Source organism: Gavialis gangeticus, unplaced genomic scaffold (assembly GCF_001723915.1).
Source record: "Gavialis gangeticus isolate Ggan-Ray unplaced genomic scaffold, GavGan_comp1, whole genome shotgun sequence".
NCBI classification, from domain to species: domain Eukaryota; kingdom Metazoa; phylum Chordata; order Crocodylia; family Gavialidae; genus Gavialis; species Gavialis gangeticus.
Window position 1 is genome coordinate 117,779,490 of NW_017729031.1, and position 5,589 is coordinate 117,785,078.

The window sequence follows — 5,589 nt, forward strand, 5'->3', positions numbered from 1 at the left end:
GTTATTATTATTTTTTCTCTCGTGTGCACATTTGTATATTGAGCTACCAAAAGTCTTTCTAGAAATGACGCAGTGTAGGGTGGCGAGTTTTACTAGGGGGGAAAGGGGGGGGGGGGTTACAAAGAAGAAGAAGAAGAAAAGAAGATGAAGAAGAAGAAAGGAAAATAAATATCTTTCTGGTGAATTTGTGAGCCAAACGATACAAATCTAATTTCATAGACGAATAAGCCGCTTGTACTTTTAGTAGGAGATTTTTATACCACTTTGATGTGCTGATAAGCGAGTGCTCTGTAGAGATTTGATAGTCCTATTTTCAGCGTTGGGTAGATTATCCTAAGATAATCTTTTTGGTGTACACTGAAATTCACACCACTGCAGCTTCCCTGCAAGGGGAGGAAAAAAACACACAATCTTTCACTCGACTAGAAACCAGATCTTCGGGGTTTAAGCCCATTCTTCAGAAAGTTTTTTCTGCCTAGACTTTCTCATGCAAAACTTTCCATCCCGAAGTGGCTCCTTTAGAATTTAAAATGCCTCTGTGCAGGGGCCGCAGCTGGTTAAACTAACTTCTGCCAGTAGGAAACACTCCCTGGTCCCTTCTCAAAACAAACTCCAAATCCCAGTTTCCAAGACAATTTTTCCTCCATTTTAAAATTTAAAAAAAAATCCACCTCTGAACCCAGGTTTACCCGTTATTATCTTATGATGAAAAAACCCTCAAACATTCGGGCATGTTAAAGTTCAGGAATCTACTTCTGATTGTTTTATTTTTTTAATTTATGTTTTAACATTATTTTCATTTAAAGTACAGATAAATCCCAAATCCGGTTTTAACCAACTGAAGACCTTTCTTATATTTGCAATACGGTTCCCAAACTGCTTAAAGTCTAGGCTCACCCAAATACTTAGTGCTTTGTAAGTAACATTTCCCATCACTTACTGCATTTATTCACTCTATTGAACACTAGGATCTAGCAATCGTTCCTTTTTCACTTCCCTTAGAGCTGTGGTAATGAACGGATATTTTTAACATAACAATTGCAAGATGCTTTCTAAATATAGTAAAAAATAATGTTAGTTCCTTTTAGTAGGGAATTTGCTTTCTTTAAAGGGGAAAAAAATGTTGGAAATCCTGTTTTCTGTAGCACAAGCCCAAATGTATTTTCCACAGATGTTTAATGCTCCAGAATAAAAATCGATTTTAGAACAACAGAACCTATATCTCATTGTGTTATACTGCTTCGTCTAAAATTTCAGAAATATTTTCATTGTGTTTTCCTGCATCCTTTAGTGGCTCTTTAAGTGTATTATAAAGATCAATTTTTGCCTGCGTAAAAAAAAATCGTCCAGGGGCAAATGAAAAAAAAAATTTCCAATGCATTCAATGTTTTCCTGGTTCTACTTCAGCCTTCTCCATTTCCAAATCAGTTTTGCCAAAACCTAGTTGAGACTGAAAGTCTTTGTAGTCTGTGCTTAGTTATACCACTTCAAGGGGTTTGATTTTGGCAAATAATCTAGCTAAAATAAGCTAATTATGAAGTGATGGGGCTTTTTTCATTTGTGTCCCTCCCCACCAAAAATAAATCCCTTTGGAAAAGGACAGGAAAAAAGCCTACCTCCAGCAGGAGGAATAATGATAATATTTGACATATGGTTCTTTTTTTTTCCAAGGGCTTAATGAGAGGTTACTATAATTCTGTCTCTAAAATCGTTTTACAATTTATGCCTCCTGCAGAAATATAAGTGCCTGGAAGTGTATATATAAATAGATATATTTAACAAAAATAAACAGCCTCAAGCCCCATTACAGATCATCATGAAACAGGTAGTGAGAAACGCAACCAGGATTCACTCCCCACTCATTTTTACCATAATAATGAGGGCTCTAAAAGGCAATATTTTACCCCCCCCTTTTTTTTAAATCCCCTTTCTATGGGGCAATCCTGAAAAGAGGGCGGGAGGGACAAAAACAAAAGAAGGGGAAAGATATTTGGAGCTTATTGGAGAAAGAGAGAAAAGGGAAGTAACTTGTCATAAAAAAAGAAAATTCAGTGCAGTGCGCTGCAATAAAAGAATATGACCGCTATAAAACTTTACAGGGTATAAATTTCTGAAGGTTAAGGAACTAAACGGCTGTAAAGCAAACAGTGCAAGAAAACTTTCAGGAGCTCCTAAATTACTACAACGACTTGGGAATGTGGGGAAACTCTCAACCTGTAAATACTCTTGTTTCTGCTTCAGCCACATGCAAAGTTTTAGTTTTATTTTGTTTCTGTTTGGGGATTTTTGTTTGGGGGGGAGTTAAAAAAAAGAAAAAGGGTGAGGGGAGGGACTGTGTTAATTTATTCTTCTCTTGCAGAAGCCGTGAAAATCCAGCACTTCGGGAGCTTGTCTTTGTTCTTTCTTTCTTAGTCATTCCAGGCTGCCAGAAGTCCAGAGCCATAAACTCACAACACAACAACAACAACCACACACACACACACACACGCACACGCGCGCGCGCGCGCGCACACACACACACACACACACACACACTCAGTTCTGGCGAGACGTCTGGGTTTGGGAAGCTCTTTATCTATTTACAGCCCCGGCCTTCCCCCTCCAGAGGAAAATGCCCAATTGTTTAGTCTCGGGATTTGAAACAATAGTGGTTTTCAAAAGCAAACCCATTTCCCCCTCTTTTTATTGCCCCAAACTCAGAAGCTGGAGGGGTGGAGGGAGAGAAAAGCCAAGCTAAGCAAAGGGGGCTTTACCCCTCTGCAAAATACCCTAATCCGTGTCTTTATTTCCAGTCTCTCCTACCCACCCCATGGGAAATGAGGAAAGTTCCCCCCACCCTTACTCTCCCCCCTTCTCTCTCTCTTTCCGCCACCTACACGCTTTTATTGGCTTCATCTGGTTGAGCAGATGGGGGAACAAATACCTAACCCGAATGGTCACTAGATGGCGCTGTTGCTCCACGTTAAAAACCCGAGCGGGCCAGTTACTCAGCATTAAGGCTATTTAATAACACCTTGATTTCAGTCGAAACAACAAACGGGATGTTGCCGAAGAGCATGAATAATCCCGAGACATAAAATATAGGGTTAATTATAGCTATTTTGCCGATTTTATAGGTTACATCTATTTTTTCCTGCGCCTGTAAATTATCCGAGATTCAAAAAACAGGGGGAAAATGTAGGAAGAGCGGAGGCTTGAGATGAAACATGCATTTATGTCAACTGTTCATTGGAAAACGCATCTCTTTCTTCTTCCATGCGGTTAGTCCGTCTGGTTCATGGAGGGAGGGGGGTCTTTTAATTATTCCAAAAGCCAAGCTTTATCTTTACAAAAAGGAAAAGGAAAGGGTGAAAGAGTTGGGAAACACACGACGTGTTTCCCCGCGTTTCACCTTGCTCCCAAAAAAAAAAAATCTGCACTTTCCGTATCATTGATTTGAACTGGTTTTGATTTCTAGGCAAAATCATCATCATCATCATCTGAGAGTCAGGTGCTATTATTTATTTTACAACTATGGAAACAGCATCCTTGGTGCCACTTAGCCCGGTCCCCGGCTATTCTTGGCCGTGTGCTCCACTCGTGTCCAGAAATATGTTTGAAAACATCACTGCGGGGGGGGGGGCCTAAAATGTATTTTTAAATTAATTCCAAATCGTATTCATGTCTCATGCTTTACTACAGGACAAGATCCCACTAGGAGCAACCACATAAAGTTTTATCCCTCAATTCACGTTTCTTTAAAAAAAAAATCGCCCTCAAAATCAAAAAGGAATAAAGATTGAAATATTTAGTTCCTATATTCACTCACTGTATGTATATATATGTATATATGTGTGTGTGTATACGTATGTCATGGAGAAGGAAACAAAGGGGAAAGAATCACACGATTTTAATAGGAAGTTTCTTTCCAACTTTGATGATCCGCACACTTTCTGAATGAATCCTTCTCCTCAGAGGTACAACAAATTTGTCAATTTCCCATGAACAATTTTCCGGAACGGAATATAACACGGTTTAACCAGTACACAAGGCAAAAGCAGCGGCTTTCCCTGCAGAATGGAGTATAGTGTTTACAGGGGCAAAGTTTAACCATCACCAGACGGGTTTGGAATGCTACAAAAACAAATCTCAATTTAAATAGAGCTACCTGTAAAAAAATAGTAGAAAAGCCATTGTATATACTCAGTAAAATGCAAAGTAATGAAAAGTTAGAGTTTACCTAGTAAGGTTTTTTTTCCCTCCTTTTTTTTTCCGTCTGATTTCCTAATAAATCTTTCCTCCACTGGGTATTTATAAATTATCCTCTCTCTCTTGTTTTTTCTTATAATAGAAACATTTTCCTTTCATCAGGAATCTGTAGTACAGTATATGAATGATTTAAGGTCAGCCATTGATTTCTGCTACATTGGTGAGTTAGTACCACATCATGACCATAAAATTCTACTGCACTTGATAAAAATGTTAACTTCCAAGAACAACTTCACTCCCGTTTTCTCCTCCTCTATTTTGGATTTGTGTAGCAACTCCGTCCTTTTTTTAATTCCCTTTGGTAAACATTTCTAGGGGCACATAGGCATCCACCGGCACGAGAATTGAAGGTCTTTTTGGAAAACACTTCAATCCACTTATTTTGGTTGTTACTGTTGGTAGAAACTCTTATACATCCCACCCCCCTGCAAAAAAAAAAAAAGCTATCATATTAAGCGCTCTTTACTTATGTACAGCATTTCTGGATTTTTATGTTCCCAGATTAAACCAAACTGTGCTCAATCGACAATAAAAGTGTTTAGAAAAAATAAAATTTTCACTTTTTTTTCAGAGACAGAGGGAAAAAAAACCTTAATTATACTGCTGCAAGTACTTGGACGACAATAATTACTTGAAAAGGATTTTAGAACAGGCTGAAATTATCCCTGTGCAAAATAGAGGGAAAGTAATTACTTAAATTATTCGTCTACGGATGGTTTTAAAGTTTTATATCCTGTTACTAATCCTGCTATTACTATCTATTTATCTATCTATCCCTCTTTTCTTTCTTCTTTCTTTCTTCCTTCCTAGCCTATTTCCGTTGTCGATTTTTAATTGAGATTTTTGAGCAAAACAATAATAGGCTCCAACTTTTATTACTACTACTATTATTATTATTTCATTTGATGGGGTTGGAAGGACATGGCTGAAATTGATCCTCCAGTTTAAGAACAGGCAGGAATGGGAAGCGTGTTTTATTCAGCTTTGGTGTGCAAATAAACGGAGTCGGATGGCAGGGACGGGACTTTAAACGTACCCAGAGAAAAAGAAGAAGAAGAGAGCCGTAGAAGAAGGTGCAGAAGTGGCTCTGCAAGTTGCGAGGAGCATGGAAAGGTTGAACGTTGCAGCCGGCGGTCTATGGGGGTCTTTTCCGCGGTGGCGGGAGCAGGGAGGCAGCCTGCAACCTGGGAGAGGCTCGCGTAGTTATTATCTGAAATACGTCTCCGTAATATCTGCTGACTGCGATAAATGAATTTCAGAATCTACCCCCTGTGTGCTTATATGGTGGAAAATTGCAGCGCTGGCAGGTTAGGGGTAACTTTGCTCCGTTGTTAGCAAATA